The sequence below is a fragment of the Nicotiana tabacum genome, chromosome 19 (genome assembly GCF_000715075.1).
Source record: "Nicotiana tabacum cultivar K326 chromosome 19, ASM71507v2, whole genome shotgun sequence".
Lineage (NCBI taxonomy): Eukaryota > Viridiplantae > Streptophyta > Magnoliopsida > Solanales > Solanaceae > Nicotiana > Nicotiana tabacum.
Window position 1 is genome coordinate 47,944,115 of NC_134098.1, and position 22,635 is coordinate 47,966,749.

The following is a 22,635-nucleotide window of genomic DNA, read 5'->3' on the forward strand; positions in this document are numbered from 1 at the left end:
TCCCTTATCAAGTAACTCTTGAAGTTGTTCTTTCAATTCCCTTCAACTCTATTGGTGCCATATAATACGAAGGAATAGAGATGGGCTGAGTGCCCAACACCAAGTCAATACCAAAATCAATGTCGCTGTAGGGGGCATGCCCAGCAGGTCTGGAGGAAACACATCCGGAAAGTCTCTTACTACTAGAACGGACTTAATAGTAGGAGTATCAGCACTAACATCCCTCACAAAGGACAAATATGCCCGACATCCCTTCCCAACCATCCGTCAGGCCTTCAAATATGAAATCAATCTACTGGGAACATAGTCCAGAGAACCTCTCCACTCAACCCTAGGCAATCCCAGCATCGCCAACGTCATGGTCTTAGCGTGACAATCATAATAGCATGACATGGTGACAAACAATCCATGCCTAAAATCATGTCAAACTCAAACATGCTAAGGAGTAAAAGATCAACTCCCGTCTCTAATCCCTCAATAGTCACCACACACAGTCCACAACAATAGAACCACTGACCAGTGTAGATACATGAAAAGGCATAACTAAAGAATTACAGGGCATATTCAAACAACGAGCAAAGTATGATGATACATATGAATAAGTGGAACAAGAATCAACTAATATCGAAGCATCCCTATGGCATATTGAAATAATACTTGTGATCACGGCATCGGAGGCAACTGCCTGTGGCTTGGCTATAAATGCGTAGCAACGGGCTGACAACCACCTGATCAACCTCCCCCTCTAGGCAGCCTCGAGCTGATTGGGCCCCACCCTAAGCTAGTTGTGCGGGTGGTGTAGCTGTTGGTGCTGGGATTATAGGCTGAGAACTCTAGTATGGGACCCTACTAAATAGTCAGGGGCAATCTCTCTTGAGGTGACTCAATTCTACGCACTCATAGCAACCCTTCCTAACATGCTGGTGACCCTAATAGCCTGAAGAACTACCTGTGGAAACCTGAGCAGATGGGGCACGGTAAGAACTCTATGGCAATAATGCACGGAATAATGACTGAGCTGGGTGGGCACTATAAGAACAATGGCTAACTGAAGAGCTACGAGGAACACGGAAAACTACCTGAACTGGTCTAGAAGAACGACCTCTGATATAATAGGACTGGCCTCTATATGAGGCACTGCTGAAATCACCTGAACTACGAGGCCTCTTGGCCTCCCTCTCCTCACGCTCCTACCTGCGAACCAGCTCTAAGCATCTAGCAATATCGACCACCTCATCAAACCTCGCACCCTTCGTAACCTCCCGAGCCATAATAAAGCGTAATCCATAGTTGAGTCCATCAATGAACCTCCTAATCTTCTCCATCTCAGTGGGAACCAACCACATCGCATGACGATCCAACTCTAAAAACCTCATCTCATACTGAGTCATTGCCATACCCTCTTGGCGTAGCTGCTCAAACTGCATACGCAACTCCTCTCTACGAGTATATGGGACAAACTTCTCTAAGAAGAGAACTGAGAATTCATGCCATGTAAGTGGCGCTGCATTGGCTAGCTTGCTCAACTCATAAGTAGTGAATGAAACTGCATTGTGTCCAAAATACCCATTGTGCGAAGAATCCAATGACACTGGTCAATGAATCCTGGGCATCCTCTGACTCTGCTCCACTGAACTCTGAAAGCTTAAACCTCCCAAACCGCTCTAGTCTTTTCTGCTCCTTATCACTCATATGGGGACCAACCTCGGCCCTAGCGGCAATAACAAGCTGAGCTAGCAATACACCTAGTGTCTGGATCCCCTGAGCTATCTACATTAGTGTACGGGCAGTAGAAGTCTAGGCGCCTCCTCCGGCCTGTGAAGTGGTTGGTGCAGCTGGAACTGAGACTGCTTGATCCAAACTCATGCATATAGTCAAACTTTGGGCTAAGGCCTCCTGAAGGCCATGAATTACAGTGGCCATTGTTGGTGCCTAATTCGGCCCTACCGGCTCAACCACATCTTGTACCTACTCCTGAGCGGGAGCAACTGGTGGCTCCACGGGTGCTGCTCTGGCTACAGTACGAGCCACACCTCAGCCTCTACTGCGGCCCCAGCCTTCCGCGACACTAGCTGGTGGTACTAATAGTCGTCCTCCTGATCCAGTCGCATGTGTCCTCACCATCTATGAGAGGATAGAAGAGTCAAGTTCAAATTTTTGGAAGTAAGAAATCTGCATGACAAGAATACAAGAAAGTGAAGTTTTCTAACAGTTCGGTAACCTCTCGAAGATAATTATAGACGTCTTCATAACGATCCGCAAAACTCTACTAAACTCTCTCATGACTCTTAATACTATGAACCTAGGGCTCTGATGCCAACTTGTCACGACCCAAAATCCCAACCCGTCATGATGGCGCCTAACACACCGGCTAGACAAGCCAAAACATAATAATAAAGAGTCAAAACAACAGAAATTATAGAAATAGCATAAGTCCAAGACCTCAATGTAACAAAATACTGACAATACAAGATAAATCCCTAGAACTGATAACTACAGACTCATGAACTCTACAACAGAATACAAGTCTAAAAGTTAAGTAATGATAATACTGCTTGAACTGAAGCAACAATACATAAGAAAAGACAAGTCAAAACTGCGCCCAAGGATGCAGCTCTACCTCGCCTCTCGAAGTTGGGTCTAACAGATAGATCTATTGCTGATAGTAGGCCCCCACAGCTGGATCTACACAATTAAGTGCAGAGTGTAGTATGACTACAAACCACCCAATTTACTCAATAAGTATCATAACTAACCTTGGCGAGGTAAAAGAACTAGCTACAACAAGTATAGTTTCAGCATTTTAATAAGTATAAAACAATAATGAAATCAAGTCATAAAGCACAGGAAGAAGCATCTGTGTGTATGTGTACAGTTTCTCAAATACTCTACTCAGACAATGTTCAGTATATAGAGATGAAAATCATTAAATCAGGTAAATAATCACAGAAATTTCAAGTAAAGATGAGATGCAAAATCCAAACAAACACTAGCCAGATTTCCTCAACCTTTCCATATCCGTACCCAACCACTGATCAGTTTTCCTCAATATCCACGTGTACACCATCAACAGAGAAATATGAGAGGGTGACCCTAGGGGGATGAATCCATATCCACACGCAAGCACAGCCAATTCAATGTGCTACCAGTCGGGTGTGGTCACAAGCTCAATATCATAATCCGTCTGGCATGGCCACAGTCATAACAGTAAAATTCTCTCAGCGTGGTCACATGCATAACAACACAATCCGCCTGGTGTGGTCACATGCATAACAACATAATCCGTCTGGCGTGGTCACGGGCATAACAACATAATCCGCCCTGCGTGGTCACATGCAAAAAAACACAATCCGCCTGGCATGGCCAGAGACACCCAGTCCAATCATATTATATAGGATCAAATAAACAAGAATACATGTACGTGATGAATGAAAATTTCATGCTCCTGGATTGGTATAAATGACATGTTAAAGAGTATGTATGTGCAAAATGTGATATCATAGCTCAAATCGGACAGAATAGCATTTATCAAGTTCATTCAGGCATTAAACTTCTATGTAGCCTCAAACATGGCTCAAATAGTTCACAACAATGTTACAAATATGAGAAACATCATAGCTTAAAGCTTCACAGTCAATTCTAGGCATATCATAGCCTAAGCATAACCCGAGCATGGATAAATACCCCCGGTGTTAGCACATAGGCTCAAACCCCACACATATGCGCACCCATAGCACGTAGCTATCACAAATAATTCAGGAACTAGTGCCTCAACCAAGTTTAGATAAGATACCTACCTCGAGCAAGCCAAATTACTCCCCTAACAAGCCCTTCCCATGCATATCATCCTCCAGAAGGCTCAAATCTAGCCAAAATAACATAATACTATCAATAAACGCTATAAATGATAAAGCTAAGATCTTTAACCAAAATCAAAAAGTCAACCCAAAAGGTCAACCCTAGGGCCGCACCTCGGTACCCGACAAAATTCATAAATTCCAGACACGCATTCGATTACGAGTCTAACTATACCAAAATCATCCAATTTCGATCTCAAATCGATCTTCAAACCTCCATTTTTCATTTTTTGCAAAGTTTCCACAAAATCTCTCATTTCTACACTTTAATTTACTAATTAAATGATAAAATAAAGATGAATCATGGAATAATGACAAATCTAAGTCAAAAACACTTAGCACAATCCAAGACGTGAAAATCTCCTCCAAAATCGCCCAAACTAGAGCTCTACAACTCAAAATATGAAAATAATACTCTAACCCTCGATTTGGGTTTTTAATATTCTGCCCAGATGCTCCTCTTCACGATAGCGGAAATTCCCTCGCGGTTGCGAAGAACAAAAATCACTACCCTTCCAATATGCTCTACATGAATAAGAACTACCATTCCCAAACGCGATGCTCAGCAACCCACACTTATGCTATCGCGGACAAGCACACGCGATCGCAAAGAACAAACGCGTGCAACTTCAAGGATTCACCTTCCTTCTTTGCTAACGCGTCCTATCTCCCGCGTTCATGATGCACAAATAACAAAAACTCCACGATCTCATCCTCAAACTCACGAACGCGTTTCAAAAATGCCCACCTGCTGGAATTAACCCTTCGCGATCACATCCCTCTTCTCGCGATCGCGAAAGAGGAAACCAGATGACCAAAAATCAGCAACTCCTCCAAGTACAAAATGAGTCTGAACTTGAACAGAAACACACCCGAGGACTCTGAGACCCCATCCAAACATACCAACAGGTCCTAAAGTATGATATGAACTAAGTTGGAGCCTCAAATCACATCACATCAATAAACATCGAAATCACGAATCGCACCCCAATTCAAGCTTACTAAACTAATGAACTTCCAACTCCTAAAACAAATGTTGAATCATACTAAACCAACTCTGATTCACCTCGCACACAAGTCATAAATGACACAACGGACTTACTCCAACTCGTGAAACCAAAATCAGAGCCCGGTATCAATAAAGTCAACTCTCGGTCAAATTTCTCAGCCTTTCAAACCTTCAACCTTCCAATTCTAGACAAAACGGCCTACGGACCTCCAAACCAAATCCGGACATACGCCTAAGTCCAAAATTATCATACAAAGCTATCGGAACTATCAAAACTCCATTCCGGAGTCGTTTACACAAAATTTAAAATCTGGTCAAATCTTCCAACTTAAGCTTCCAACCATGGGACTAAGTGTCCCAATTCACTTTGAAACATCCCAGGAACCAAACCAACCACTCCGGCAAGTCACGTAACCACAAGTAAACAAAAAATAAGCAATAAATAAGGGAACGGGGCTACAATATATAAGACAGACGGTTGGGTCATCACACTCTACCGGAATCAAAGCCTTCATACTGTACACAAGGGAAAATGGTTTTTCTCCCATGCTTGACTTTGCCATTGTTCGATACGCCCATAACACTCCCGGTAGCTCTTCTGGACAATTACCTTTAGCATCCTCTAATTTCTTTTTGAGGTTTTGGATTATCACTTTGTTGGTTGACTTCGCTTATCTATTAGCACTTGGATAATATGGGGAAGATGTGATTCTTTTGATATTTAATCCTTCCAGAAACTTTATGACTTTGGAACCTATAAATCATGTCCCATTGTCACAAGCAATTTCTTTTGGTGCTCCAAACTGACAAATAATATGATCCCATATGAAATCAATCACTTCTCACACTACAATCTTTTTGTAAGCACATGCTTTAACCCATTTAGTGAAATAGTCAGTTAAATTTTAAAAAAAAACAAGTTTACCTTCCCGGGTCCTTGAGGCAATGGACCAACTATGTTCAGCCCCCATTTCATGAATGGCCACAGTGATACCACCAAATGCAGAAGCTTTGCCGGTTGATGTACTAATTGCACATGACATTGACACTTATCATATTTTAGTACAAATACCTTAACGTGTTGTTCCATCTGAGGCCAATAGTAGCCAGCCCTTATTAATATAAGAATAAACGAGTCCTCATCAAAATGATTTCCGCAAACCCCTTCATGAACTTATCTCATCATATAATCACTCTCAGATGTCCCTAAACACCGAGCCAATGGTCCTTGAAAAGTCTTCAGTATAATTGACCATCAACAAGGCAATAACAAGCAACTTTAGTTGCTTCCTTAGCAGCTAAAGGCATCATACCGAGACTAAAATAGCCACACAGTTGGCCAAAACTTGCGACTTAATTCCAGTCCGGGGTTTATACTCGATGTCAAATTCACTGACTTTGATTGCCCATTTAGCCAATCCACCCGATATTTCAGGTTTATGAAGGGTGCTCCTCAAGGGATAAGTCATCACAACGACTATGGGATGACATTGAAAGTAAGGTCTAAGCTTTTGAGAGGCGACTACAAGAGCTAGAGCCAACTCTTTTAGGTGTGAATAATGTGTCTACGACCCCGATAGCATTTTGCTAACATGATAAATAGGGAAATGCATACCTTCTTCCTCTCGGACCAGGACTGCACTCACTGCAACTTCCAATACCGCTAAATAAATTAATAATTATTCTTCCTCCTTTGATTTTGACATTAACGAAGGACTGGACAAATACTTCTTCATGTCTCTCAAAGCTTGTTGGCATTCCGTAATTCACAAAAAATCATTATTATTCTTTAAAAGCGAAAAGAAATGATGGCATTTCTCTGAAGACCTCCATATGAATCTACTAAGGGCCACCAACCTACCAGTTAACCTTTGCACTTCCTTTACACTTGTCAATTGATCAGGTATATCTTCTATGGACTTAATCTTATCGGGATTCACTTCAATTCCTCTTTGTGAAACCAAAAACAAAGAAACTTCCTGGAACCAACTCCAAAAGCGCATTTCCCAGATTGAGCTTCATGTTGTGTTTTCTCAGGATATCAAATGTCTCTTGTAAATGAGACAAGTGATATTCTGCATTAAGAGATTTAACCAATATATCATCAATATAATCTTCCACAATTTTACCAATTTGACGTTCGAGCATTTTATTAACGAGCCTCTGATAAGTGGCTCCGACATTCTTAAGTCCGAAAGACGTCATATTATAGCACTAAATTCCAAAACTTGTGATGAACGAGATTTTCTCTTGATCCTCCGGGTGCATACTAATTTGATTATACCCGGAATATGAATCAAGAAAACTCATCAATTCATGCTCGGCCATAGTATCGCTCATGTAGTCAATGTTTGGCAACGGGAAAGAATCTTTAGGGCACGGCTTATATAAATCCTTATAATCTACACACATTCTAAATTTATTATTCTTTTTAGGAACAATCACTACGTTAGCTAGCCAATTAGGATAATTTACCTCTCTAATTGAACATATATTCAGTAACCGGGTTACCCCTTCTTTAATAAACATGTTCCTGACCTCGGCTATTAGTTATTTCTTCTGCTTTACCGGAGAGAAGCTAAGGTCCAAGCTTAACTTGTGGACAGCCACTTCCAACGGAATGTCTGTCATATCTGAATGAGACCATGCAAAATAATCAATGTTAATTTTAAGAAAATCAATAATCTTAACTCTTAGTTCGGGGCTTAACCCCGTTCCCAAATGGAACTTCCTTTCCAAGAATATTGTGAACAACACAACTTGTTTGAGCTCCTTTGCGGTTGAATTCATTGCATCCATTTCTTTCGGTATCTAGTAAGACCTAGGTACCTGCTAAAAGTCAGATGACTCCTCGTTCCCATCACCTTCAATCAAAATGGAAGCGGGTACTGGTTCCGGTAGTTGCTATATGCTCGCTCCTTCTTCCTTGTTGATGGACAAGGTGACTGCATTCATTTCCCTCGTAGCTTATTGATCACATCTAATCTGTTTGATCCCCTCTGGTGTAGGTAACTTCATCAGTTGATGGCACATCCTTCATTTCGTGAATCCATAGACTACCCAGGATCACGTTGTACCCCATATCGCCATCCACCACCTCGAACAAAGTATTCTTCATCACGCCTTCGGCATGTGTGGGAAATTGAATCTCCCGTCGAGTTGTTACACTTATTAGGTTAAACCAGGCTAGGAGCTTTATCGACGGAACTATGTTTCCCGTTAACTTTGCTTGTTCCAGAACCCTCAACTAGATTATATTGGCTGAACTACTTGGATCAACGGACACACTTTAATTTAAAAATCTAAACCATTAAGTGATATTACCATATCGTTGTTGTGCGGTAAAAGAAGGCCATCAGCATCTTTTTTTATGAAGGTAATTTCATCATCTTCTGAAGCACCTCAGATTCTCTTGCCATGAGTTACCGATATTGTTGTCTTCTTTGCTGCCGAAAATGTCATCCCATTTACTTCAACTCCACCAAAATTAATATTAGTTATTAGACGAGGTGACCCTGCAGTCGATTTGGTTGGTTCAGTAGCATCTAGATTCCTCCCATAGTTGTTCTTCGCCCGATCACTCAAAATTTCTCTAAGATGACCGTTCTTTAATAGTGTTGCAACCTCTTCACGAAGATGCTGGCAGTCCTCAGTTCGGTGGCCATGCCTTCTGTGAAATTCACACCATATTAGGATCCCTTTGACTAGGATCTGACCGAATTGGCTTCGACAATCAAGCCTCCTTGATGTTTCTTATAGTAGAAACTAATTCTACCAAGCTAATATTGAAGTTGTAATCGGACAACGAGGATATGCTGAATTACGGGACCCCGATGGTTCCTTCTTCTATTACTCCAACCATGATTTGCCCTTCTATCTGATACAACCATGTTCGATGGCTGAAAAAGTTGATTTCCTTGCCCTTCAACTCTTTCATAAGGCCAAAAACGACTCATGGAAGGCCTACGGTTTGCATTGAAATCAATTTTGAACTTTTCCTAATTTCTATTACGATTGCGACCTTTGTAAGACACCAAAGAACTCAATTGATCATCTTCAATTCTGATTTTTGATTCATAACAATTATGGACATCTGCCCATGTGGTTTCTCGAAACTCCAACAGGCTTTCCTTCAATTTCCTGGAGGCATCAGAACTCAATGGATTGAGACCTTTGGTGAACGCTTCAGCTTCCCACTCATCCAGGACTGCCGGAAACAACATCCTCTCCTTTTAAAATCGGATTACAAACTCTCATAACAATTCAGAATTCTTCTTGAGTAATTTTGACTATGTATCCAGAGTTCAAAAGTTGCGTCCAGAGTTCAATTCCACTATGTTGACACTTTCGAACTATCTCTTTAAACCTCTCCCATGATTCAAAAACAATTTCAGTCTCTTTCTGGTAGAAGCTATGGATTTTTCTTCTAAACTTGCCTGCTTTAGCAGAGAAGAAATATTTATTAAGGAATTTTCTGGTCATCTCCTCCCATGTTCTAATCAATCCAGTGGGCAAGCTTCGAAGCCACTGCTTCGCATTATATTTAAGTGAAAAGGGGAATACAATTAAGTACACTGCATCTTGTGACATCCCACTATATTAAAAAGTGTATAATCTCCTCTAAGTCTATTAGATGTGCATTTGGATCTTCGTTCATCTTTCCTCTAAAGACACAGCAGTTCTGAATGGTTTGAAGTAACCCTTGCTTCAACTCAAGATTGTTAGCTGCAATTGGAGGTGGTCTAACACTTGATAAGCCTTGATTGTAGACCGGTCTAGCATAATCTCCAAGTGATATCCCAGGCATGGGAGTTATATTTCCTAACTGGTCTACAGCCAAGGGTTGATTTTGAGCAATTCTCCGACCCTTCTCTTCTTCATAGATAATCTGTGCATCTCTAATAGCTACTTTCTCAACATCTCGTGCAGTTTTTTCTCATTGTTGGGTTGTCTCTCTTGTAGCCAAATCTACATTATCATCACTGTTTCCAGCCATAGTTTCTTTGGTTAAGGACTGCCCAACCTTTTCTAACGTCTCGGTGAGATTTCTTTCTTTCCTCAGCTGTCGCAGTTGTTTTTCTATCTCTGGCTTGTATGGTAGCACTTCTTTCACAGAAGCTCGAGTCATGCACCAATCTTAACCTGTAACCTGTGCTCAGTCAACGAACACCAAACGTAAAAAGAGAAATAGAAATTAAAAGAAAAAATTCCTTAATTAGCACTACAAATTATTTCAAACACTATTGATTGCCAATCCCTTGCAACGGCGCCAAAATATTTTCCTGCCGGTCACGCGGGTGACCCGGGTTCGTTCCCCGGCAACGGCACCAAAATTTGATGAGCACAAAGCACACACTTAAATTCTGCTTGCTAATCAAATATAGTATAGTATAATATCGTATCCACAGGGATTGGATTTAAACAATATTCTCGTAGTTTCTAGCGTGGTTGCTATCCAAGATGATCAATAGTTGAGATTTATAAAATATCTAACTAAAATTAAAGTAATAATCAAAAGCTATTGACTAATGACAATCGAAATAATGAATAAGCAAAGAAGGTTATCAATGGGAGAAGATAGGGTTTTGATAGGATAGGTGCAGGATAATTGTTCGAGATCTAACTCTAGATAATTCACTTCTAATGTTCAAGTGAGTCTCTCGAAATCACCTAATTATTAGTTCAAACATTTAGTAGAAACTCTTCTCTCGATTAAGTCTCAACCTCGCGAGATGAACCAATTGAAGATTTGTGAAGATATGCAAGAATGTGTAGTGGATTGGTCTTTAGGAGAACCTCTCTCGATTATTCTCATAACTATGTTTAAACAATGATTCAACTAGCCTCTTTAGATTATTAAGAAGAATTAATGAACTCAACCAACAATATAATGCAAAGATATCACAAGTTATGCTTCTCTCGATTACATGAACTTGTGAATATAGATGGAACAATTAAATCTTCCAAACGATTCAATACTTAAAACTAGAGTTATAATCCACAAACAATCATCAATACACCAAATTCATCAAACCCTAAAGGGAACTACTCCATAATCATGGAGTAATTCATCACAAATATGATTAAAGTATAGGAAAATATAAATTCAATCCAAACTCGGGTCTTGAGTGAGAAAGGAATGATGAAATTCTTGTTCTTGTGTTCTTCCCACTAATCCTTAGCCTCCTCCGGTCCAAAGTATGTCAAAAGTCAAGAAAATAATATTTTTCCATGTATTTATACCAAGTAGGGTCGGGCCCAGACGAAACCACCTTCTCCTAGCCGAAATAGGACAATTGCTCTGGAAACATTATACAGGCGTGCCGCATGGGGCGACGCGCCATGCAAGGCATTAGTGGGGAAATCCATAGTGCTAACAATTTGCAGGCAGCAGGATTTTGCATAGCCGCGGCGCTCCACGCGCTGCCCCACGCACCGTGGTAAGGTACGTTTCTCAGAGTACGGCTTCAAAAATGATTTTTGACGTCCAGACTTGGTCCTTGACACCCGAACACGATCCCGGCTTAATCCCTTGGGCTTTTACTCAGACATCAAAGCTCTAAATAATTCGAATTAGCTCCACAACATCTACATAACTCAGAATCATTCCTACAAGGCATAAAACACACAATAAGTGCAAAACACTAACAATTAAAGCTCAAACACAAATAAAGTACAGTGAATTAGACTGCAATAAGCGACTAAAACACGAGATTATAGCCTACCATCAATACCCCACACTTAAACCATTGCTCGTCCTCGAACAATCAAACTACACTTTTATATAGACATGACCTTTTTTGTCACAACCCAAAATCTATTAAAGGTCGTGATGGTGCCGGACACCGCTGTCAGGCAAGCCAACAATAAATACTCAATTTGGTTCTCGTTTTAAAATTTTGAAATCATATTTTTTCCTTCCATTAAATAGTAGAAAATAGAATTTACAGAGTAAATGATAATATTTTTAAAATTTTCAATACATAACAACTCAAAATCATCCCAAAAGCCGGTGTCATAAGTGCATGAGCATCAACTAGGAATGTAAAATAAAATACAGTATCTGTCCGGAATACAAATTTGGACAGGATAAATATAAATACTCTGAAGGAGACTATGTCGGCTGCGTGTCATAATGTGGAATGCAGATCACATAAGTCCCCGCATGCATACACGCCTCTGCTCTCACAAGGACACTAGTCACATATGTACCTGCACAAAAATGTGCAGCAAGTGTAGCATGAGTACGTAATCAATGTGTACCCAGTAAGTATCTAGCCTAACCCCGGAGGAGTAGTGATGAGGGGACGACATAGACACTCACTAGTGGTCCAATAACAACAGGTACAGTAAAGAGATAAGTAAATATGAACCACAGTAAATAAATGAGGTAAACAAGTAATAAATCACGTGGTACAAATTCCCCCTATTTACGAGGAACTCAAGCTCTCCATTAGAAATTCCCTCCTTGACCGGAGCATATATATATATATATATATATATATATATATATATATATATATATATATATATATATATATATATATATATTCAGATAGATCGTCATAACTCAAATTGGGAAAACTCACAGATATACTGGATTTTTTCCAAATATTACGCACGAATCCATGAGGATATGATATAGGAAATGTCGAGGCGTACGGCCCGATCCAACATAAATATTTAAATTGTGCACTGCCGAGGGTCGAACGGCCCATACCATAAATACATCTATTAAACTGTCGAGGCGAACGACGCGCTCCCATGAGAGTGCAGTACATAAATCCTGCCAAGGCGAACGGCCCGATCCCATAAGAGTGAAATACAAATTCCTGTCGAGGAGAACGGCCTGATCCCATAAGAGTGAAATACAAATTCCTGTCGAGGCGAACGGCCCAATCCCATAAGTGTAAGAAGCTTTGACGGGTCCTTGACCCCACTCACGAATAAACGTGTGAGTTGTAATTTCTTTAACAAAAACTCTTTCAATGAAGTATATATATCACAGAAACATGCCATAAGAGGAGTAGAATTATACGGTCACTAATCATGAACTCGTGAAGTATCTATAATAACAAGTCTGGTCTCAAGTAGTAATGTAAAACAGAGGAAGTTAATAGGCGAGAGACTGCTCAAATAATACAGCTATAGCATGATGTGAACCTAAGCCTACCCGGATAATAACATGAATGTAGTTACGTACGGGCTCTCATCACCTCGTGCATACGTAGTCCCCACAACAAGTAGCACAAATCAATATATAATACCTAGGAGTAATTTCCCCCTCACAGAGTTAGACAGGAGACTTACCTCACTCCGACGTTCCAAAACCGGCTCCAACACCTCCCTAACACCTCAAACCGGTGACCGCCAATCCAAAACTAGTCAAATAAGATGCAACCCAATCAAAATATACTCTAATACTCATAATTAATCAATTTATAACAATTTCCAACTCCGCTCGAAAAATCGATAAAGCAACCCTCGGGTCCACGTGCCCGGATTTTCGAATATTTTCAAAGACAAACACTACCCATAGTACTACGAACTCAAATATATAATTTATTCTCAATTTCATGCCCAAATTCGTGATCAAAATCCAAGAATACCAATTTCTAGGCTTTTCTTCAAAATCCCAAATTTCTACTAATTTCCATGTATAAATCCATATATAAACCATATATTTAACCCAAAATAAGAAGAAGTCACTTACCCCATAATAGAGGATGAAGATGGCACTCCAAACGTGCTCCAAAATTGGCTCCCATAGACAAAATGAAGTAAAATTGAACCCAACTCTCGTTTTAAAGAAAACACTGCCCAGCCACGATCTTCGCACCTACGGTCCAATAGCCGCTTCTGTGGCTCCGCACCTGCGGAAATTCCATCGCAGGTGCGGTTCAAGCTCAACCCAACATTTCCCGTATCTGCGGCCCGGCAGCGCTTCTGCGACTCTCCATGCGCAGGTGCGGTTCCGCTTCTATGGAACTTGACTGCATCTGCGGTCCCAGCCAGAACCGCTTCTGCGACCCTCTTGGTCTCTTCTGTGGCTCCACACCTCCGGCCAAAACCTCGCAGGTGCGATTATACCAGATACTAGCTGCCTTAGCATTTTCCTTAGTCCAAAAATCGATCCGTTAAGCATCCGAAACTCACCCGAGGCCCCCGGGACCCCAACCAAACATTCCAACAAGTCCTAAAACATCATGCGAACTTAGTCGAGCCTTTTGGTCACATCAAACAACGCTGAAAACATGAATCAACCTCCAATTCAAGCTTAATGAACTTTAGAACTTCAAACTTCTATATTCGATGCCGAAATCTATCAAATCACGTCCGATTGACCTCAAATTTTGCACACAAGTCACACTCGACATTACGGACCTACTTCAACTTCCGGAATCAGAATCCGAGCCCAATATCAAAAAGTCCACTCCCGGTCAAACTTCTCAAAAACCTTCAAATTTCTAACTTTCGCCAAATGACCCCAAAATGACCTACGGACCTCCAAATCTACATCCGGACGCGCTCCCAATACCAGAATCGCCTTACAGAGCTATTACCAGACTCAGAATCCCAAACGGACATCAATAACATTGAAATGCACTTCAACTCAAATTTAAGAAATTCTTCCAAAAATGCCAACTTCCAAAATAGGCGTCGAAACGCTCCCGGGTCATCCAAAACCCGATCCGGACATACGCCCAAGTTCAAAATCATCATACAAACCTGGTGGAACCTTCCAATCCCAATTCTGAGGTCGTTTGCTCAAAAATCAAACCTTAGTAAATTCTTCTAACTTAAAGCTTCCGAAATTAGAATTTTCTTCCCAAACTAACTCCGAACTTCCCGAAATTTAATTCCGACCATACGTACAAGTCATAATACCTGAAGTGAAGCTGCTCAGGGTCTCAAACCGCTGACTGATGCGCTAGAGCTCAAAATGACCAATCGGGTCGTTACATTATCTCTCACTTAAACATATGTTTGTCCTCGAATGTGCTAAGAACTACTTTGGAGTTGTCCAAAATTATTATTTAACACCTGGTGCACCTACTCATGCTACCACAACCCAGTTGAGCACATTTGCTCGAGCAAACTTGAAAATCCTCCCTTTTATCTAGTCAAATAAGCCTTAGAGCCAAATTCCAACATCTGAAATTCTTTACCACGTCTGTTTCCAACATACGAACACCGTATCCATAACTACATGATGTACCAACACATGATTGTATACCCTTACTGAATTCTTACCATGTACCGCGTATCTCATTTGCCTAAGGGAATCTTTCCAAGGGACAACAGCTAAACTTTTGACTGACCCAAAGCATGTGGTGTACCTCATGAACAATTAAGCCTTGCTTTAACTCTCGCAATACTGCCACGATAGAGAAGATGTATAAAACTCATAACCACCTGCTGAATCACAATTTATGGAGTCTCTCCTCTCGACAAGAACCATTACCTCATTCTGGACTGAATAACAATATTTACTCTTTAATATGCTTCATATAAATCTGATCGCACTGATCCCAGGTCCAATAATCTAGTCTCACCCAGTACAAGCTGCTCAGGCAATAAGCCACCTCAGATACTGCCAAACATCTCGTATGATGCCACAATGTGCCAACAAGCTACAAACTCGAATGTGATACATAAGGAAAAACGAACTCTGGAAAGAACTACTCAACCTACGTAACTAATTACACAACCGAAAGGATGTTATGAACCTTCCTCAGGAAATGAGAAGCAAAACATGCAATAATAGATATGGGAAACTGTACTCAATAACATATTATTGCAGCGTGCAACCCGATCTACACATGATACCGTTACGGCGTGCAACCCGATCCAACCATGATACCCGTGGCGGCGTGCCACCCAATCCAAACAACATATCCGTGGCGGCGTGCCACCCGATCCAACCATATACCCATGGCGGCGTGCCACTCGATCCACACATAACAATCTAAAGAAAACGCACATCGAGTCGTAATGCTTATACTCACGAAATACCCAAATATCAACCATAAGCCCGCCAAGTGCATAATACAAATCCAGGAAAGACGGGTAGCGTCACGTGCTACAAAACTCAATCACAACTAAGGTGCAATATATGATCTGCATCTCGAGAGCTATCCTACTCACATAATATCACAAACCATACGGGATCTCAATATGAGTGCGAATAATCAAACCACCTCACAACCCACCTGGTACAATATAGATTACATGGAATAGCTGATGATAGAAATAACATCCAAGGCCCGAGACCCTTCCGAAAACAACGCTATGCTGAGATTAGCAAATGCGGCCTGATATAGAGCCCACATTCATATTTAGATCCATCCTCGGACCTCAAACTGATTCTGATCATACCATGCTTGGATAAATAGCCTCTTAAGGACCCACAATGACCTATTCATGACCCATAAGAACATCCGTCAAATCTGGAACAAACTTCCATATTCCACAACCAAATAAATCGAGCGCCCTTCAGGCATAAATTCTCACATTAGAGATAGTACCAAATCTTCATACTTGGTTCCAACCTTTAATCAATCAAGTGACTACATGTCACACTTATGCAATCTTCCTGTGGGATACTGATAAGTAGAGATTTTAGCCTATTAATTGCTCTCTTTTACTTGTGTTTTGGGCCAAAAATGCATGAAGGTATTCCCGGAAACTAACTTAATATACTTGCTTGCAGAGATTGTTCAAAATGAGCCAAAGAAGCCATAATTAACTCATAAAGGAGTCAAAACTTGAACAAAAACTTAAACTGGGCCAAGAGGTGTGGAACGCGGACCGCAAAAAAAACGTGCGGCCGCGAAAGTATCAACGCAGACGAGGCCATTATTTCGAGGTCTGCGATATGAAGAATTAGGGAGATGGTTTTTTGGGCACAAACATGAACGCGGACCGCGAAAAGAAGATGCAGCCATGAAAGTACCAGCACGGCCGCGATGCGAATTTTGCGGACCGCGATTGCTAAGGTTCAGAGAGTGCATAATTCAAGCAAAAATGAGAATGGCGGTCCGCATCAAAGTTACGCGGCCGCGGAAGTCTCTCACGAGGACGCGGTGGAAATTATGCGGTCCGCGAAACAAGGTTCAACCCAGGTCCAGATGTGAAGAAACGCGGACCGCGATCAGAATTACGCGGCCATGAAAGCAAGTGTGCGGCCGCGGTCAGAATTACGCGGCCGCGAAACTTCCGCAGGGGTATTTTTGTCCGAAAATTTCAGCTTAGTATAAATAGATCTTTTGTTCAATTTTAGGTTATGTTATATTTTTGCTGAGTACGTGAGACGGCTAGGTTTTCCCTTTTGGGCAATTTTATACAAGATTTACCTTATAACATTATATTTTCATCTTTTAAATTTAGTATTATGGATTATATCTTCTCTTCATTTTTGATTTATGCTATTGCTATGAGTAGCTAGACCCATAGCTAGGGTTGTGACCCAACCCTAGTGTGGGTATTTAATGGACATTGAATTTTAGGGCTTGATTGTTTATGGGTTAGTGATATTTAGCCTAGTTCATGCTAGAATTGTGGAATTAGTGGTTGCAAACACTGATTCATGCTTTTGTGACTTAGGCTCTTCTTGAGAAAGAGGGACTAAGCCTAGGAAAACTAGGCTAACAAGGAATTGGGGTGAACTCAAGAAATTGATAGCCCCAATAAAAGGGTTAAACTAGTAATACCCGACTTGAGCTAATATCACTTGTATTGCATGAATACCCATTTGGACTTGAGAAAGCCAAATTGGGCAAAATCACTCAAACAACCGAGAGGTATAGAGTGAGTACTTGGGTGTGATAACTATATTATGATCCCAAATTAATCAAGCTTGCCCTAGATTCTTACTACCCGTTAGATGTCCACCTAGGCAAAAGTCACTACCCTAGTCCTTTTAAACACTTGAAAACCAACATCAAAAATATTGTACTTAGCTTTAATCATTGCATACAATAGAATAGAATTAGAAGAAGAATCAACACCATCATGTTTGGAAGTGCAATTAGGAACAACACATGCATCTAGACTTAGATATAAACCTAATTCCAAATCAATTAATTCCCTATGGAAATCGATTCCGACCTTGTTGGGTAAAACTACATCGACCACCCTCACTACTCAATAGTGGTGTAGGTTTGGCATCGATCAATTTTTGGCGCCGTTGTCGGGGAATTAGACGGTCTTAGCTATATATCTAACTATTTGTGTGTTTTGTTTTTCTTTCCTTCCGTTTTTCTAATTTTTGTGTGTCAATTTCTTTTAGGTACCAAATGGCACTTAACGAAGTCCTCGGACATATTCCTCAGGGGGAGGAGGTAGATGAAAATGAAGTGGATGAGATTCATCTTGAAACTCAAGTACAAAGAAGAGGCCGCCCGCCTCATGACAACGTTCCAAACCCTCCCCCACCTCCTCCAAGGGAAGCACACTGGGTGTTGCCCAATGAAGGCTATGCAAGTGCAATTGTCCCGCCCCAGATTTAGGCGGGAAATTTTCAAATAACCAATGTCATGCTTACTCTATTGGAACAAAGGGGTTTCTTCACCGGAGCTCTACATCAGAACGCATATAAGCATCTCAAAGGTTTTGTAGACACATGCTGGGGGTGCAAGCAGACGAATGTATCTGAGGACACTTTGAGGTTAAGGCTTTTCCCTTTCTCACTTAGAGGGAAGGCTTTAGATTGGCTTGAGAGGCTACCCAACCATTCCATCTCCACTTAGGATGAGTTGGCCGAGAAGTTCATAGCGAAGTTCTTTTCTCCGGGACATATGGAAACATTGAGAGATGAAATCATTGCTTTTAAACAAGAGCCAAATGAACTTTTACATGAGATTTGGGAACGGTACCGGACAATGGTCAAAGAGTGCCCCAACAACGATATGTCTACAGCAATGATCCAACAAACCTTTTATAGGGGTATCAACACAACTAACCAGGGTGTGGTAAATCAGCTCGCAGGGGGTAACTTCATGAACACGCCATATTCAGAAGCATGTGAAATAATAGATGAGATGGCAGACACCTCTTCAGCTTGGCAAAGTCGGGCCAACATTCCTCAGGGTGACCCTAATGTTATCCACCTTCACAAGGAACTCCATGATCACGGACAAGCCATAGCAGAGTTGAAACTACCATGAATCAGTTAGCCAAGGTACAGGTTTAGTAGGTTCAGGCGCCAAAGCAAGTAAATGCCATGGAAGGAGTGAATATATTGGTTAACAAGAGGAGACAAAGAGGTTAACAAATTCAACACAATCAGGATCAATTTGAGCAAAGTGGTAGTCGGTACGACCAAGATGACGCTTATGACGATCAAAGTGAAGAGGTTCAATATGTGAACAATTACCAAGGTCAACGTAGTAATGCTCCAAATCAACAACAGTGGAGATCATAGGGAAACAATCAAAATTGGGGCAACCAAGGCCAAGGGAATTGGAATAGTGGCAACAACAACAATCCGAACAATTGGGGGAACAACAATCAAAATTGGGGGAATCAAGGAAATAACCAAGGCAATTGGGGTGGAAACAATAATAGTAATTGGGGAGGCAATGGAAACCAAGGGGGTTGGAACAACAATAATCAAGGGAACCGGGAGTCGGGCCCACAAAGGCCCCCGATATATCAACAACCCAACAACCTGCCTCCATATCCGTCACAAGGGCAAAGTTCTTCCAATAATGAGATGGGACGGATAGAAAGTATGTTCAAGCAAATGATGGAAAGAAACGCTGACTCTGATGCCCAAATAGCCTCCCACAACACTTCTATCTGCAACTTGGAAGTCTAAATGGGTCAAATTTCTCAAGCGTTGAATACTCACCCTAAGGGGGCACTACCAAGTGATACGGAAGTAAACCTGAAGGGTGGAAACAATACTGGTCATGCTATGGCGGTGACTACAAGAAGTGGTAGAGGTGGAGTTTCTAGTACCTCCAATCCAAGAAAGATCGTGAATGATGATGTGGTTGTGCAAGAAGAAGATGAGCCAAGAAATGATGAGAATGTGCACGATGAAGTGAGGATAGACATTGATGAAAATGTGGAGGAGACACAAGATGATGTGAACCCGTCTAGGGAACACGTGATAGACATACCGGATCCGGTAGTGCCCAAAGCCAAAGCTCCTTTGCCAAGGCCTCCTCCACCATATCCTCAAAGGCTCGCAAAGCAAAACTACGAGAACCAATTCAAGAAATTCATTGATATGATGAAAAAATTGTCCATAAATGTACCTTTGGTTGAAGCTCTAGAACAAATGCTGGGATATGCCAAGTTCATGAAGGACTTGGTAACAAAGAAGAGGTCAATGAACTGTGAGACGATCAAAATGACACATCAAGTGAGTGCCATTGTGCATTCCATGACTCCAAAGCTAGAAGATCCCGGTGCCTTTACAATTCCATGCACTATCGGTAGTGCCAATTTCGCCAAAGCCTTGTGCGATTTAGGAGCGAGCATTAATTTGACACCATATTTTGTGTTCAAGACATTGGGGATTGGGCAACCAAGACCTACTTCCATGAGGTTGCAAATGGCGGACCGAACAATGAAGAGGCCATTGGGGATAATTGATGATGTGCTAGTTTGGGTCGATAAGTTCATACTTCCTACAGATTTTGTGATACTCGACTGCGAGGTTGACTATGAGGTGCCAATCATATTGGGGAGACCTTTACTAGTAACAGGGAAGGCATTGGTTGATGTGGAAGCTGGCGAGCTCACCTTACTGGCGAGCTCACCTTCCGGGTGGGCGATGAAAAGGTTGTGTTCCATGTGTGCAAGTCAATGAGGTAACCTAATAGCAACGAAGTATGCTCTTTTGTGGATCTTGTGACGGAGGTGATTGTTGATGACACGAGTGCTATGATCAATGTGGAAGACCCTCTGGAAGCTGTGTTGTTGAATCATGAGGATGATGAGAAGGCAGGCTTGATAGAATGTGCAAATGCTTTGCAAGGAATGGGATCCTACACATATAGACCCCGTAAACTATCCTTGGACCTTGAGAACCGGAAGACTCTGCCAACAAAGCCCTCAATCGAGGAGCCACCAACATTGGAGTTGAAGCCCTTGCCTTCACACCTTAGGTATGAGTTCTTAGGCCCTTGTTCCACATTACCTATTATTCTTTCTTCGTGCTTAACTAACGTGCAGGTAGATTCCACCCTTGCGGTGCTTCAAAGAAGGAAGAAGGCAATAGGATGGACATTGGCTGACATTCGGGGTATAAGCCCCGCCTTTTGCATGCGCAAAATCATACTCGAGGAAGATGCCAAACCATCTGTGGAACATCAAAGGAGGTTGAACGAGGCCATGCAAGAGGTTGTCAAGAAAGAGATCATCAAGTGGCTAGATGCAGGGGTTGTGTACCCTATTTCTGATAGTTCATGGATTTCGCCAGTACAATGTGTCCCAAATAAGGGGGCATGACTGTGATCACAAATGATAGAAATGAATTGAACCCCACAAGAACTGTCACCGGTTGGAGGGTATGCATGGATTATAGAAAGTTGAACAAAGTGACCCGCAAAGACCATTTTCCATTGCCATTTCTTGACCAAATGTTGGATAGACTTTTCGGCCGTGCTTATTATTGCTTTTTGGATGGGTGCTCCGGGTACAACCAGATTCTCATTACACCTGAAGACCAAGAGAAAACCACCTTCACCTATCTGTATGGCACATTTGCATTCTCACGGATGTCGTTTGGTTTGTGTAATGCATCGGCTACCTTTCAGCGGTGTATGATGGCAATATTTACGGATATGGTGGAGGACTCCCACGAGGTGTTCATGGATTATTTCAGTGTTGTGGGGGATTCCTTTGAAGAATATTTGGATAATCTTGACAAAGTGTTGGCCCCATGTGAAGAGACCAACTTAGTGCTTAATTGGGAAAAGGACAAATTTATGGTCGAGGAGGGCATTGTCCTCGGCCATAAGATCTCAACGAACGGTAGTGAAGTGGACAAAGAAAAAATTGAAGTGATTTCAAAACTCCCTCCTCCTACTTCCGTCAAGGGAGTTAGGAGCTTTCTTGGTCACGCGGGGTTACCGAAGGTTCATCAAGGATTTCTCAAAAGTGGTGAACCCCTTGCGCAAGTTGTTGGAAAAAGATGCAAAGTTTGTGTTCAATGATGATTGCATGAAAGCTTTTGAGCTTCTAAAGAATAGATTAACTACCACTCCCATCATTACCGCACCCGATTGGAGCTTACCATTTGAGCTCATGTGCGATGTTAGCGATGTTGCGGTAGGAGCGGTTTTGGGGCAAAGGATCAACAAGATATTTCATATAGTTTATTATACAAGGAAAACAATGAACGATGCCCAAGTCAACTATACGGTGACAGAGAAAGATCTATTAGCCATTGTCTTCGCCATGGAAACGTTCCGCCCGTACCTCATGGGTACCAAAGTGATTGTGCACACCAATCACGCGGCACTTCATTATTTGATGAGTGAAAAGGACTCTAAGGCTAGGTTGATGAGATAGGTTCTTCTTCTACAAGAGTTTGACCTTGAAATCATAGACCGAAAAGGGAGTGAAAATCAAGTGGCGGACCATTTGTCCTGCTTGGAAGAGGAGGGGCGGCCACATGATGGCCTCTAGATTAATGATTTGTTTCCGGATGAACAACTCCTCTCCGTGTCTATGACTGGGATACCTTGGTTTGCCGATGTGGCTAACTTTCTTGTGACCGGCATTGTCCCGAATGAGCTCTCTTCAAACCAA

General features: G+C 41.7%; 1 non-coding gene across 1 annotated transcript; it reads left to right on the forward strand.

The window, feature by feature from the left end:
- Positions 1-9,193: 9,193 nt before the first annotated feature.
- LOC142173973 (small nucleolar RNA R71) lies at positions 9,194-9,300 on the forward strand. The gene has a single exon (XR_012703338.1). It is a non-coding gene; the product is annotated as a small nucleolar RNA R71 (small nucleolar RNA).
- Positions 9,301-22,635: the final 13,335 nt, after the last annotated feature.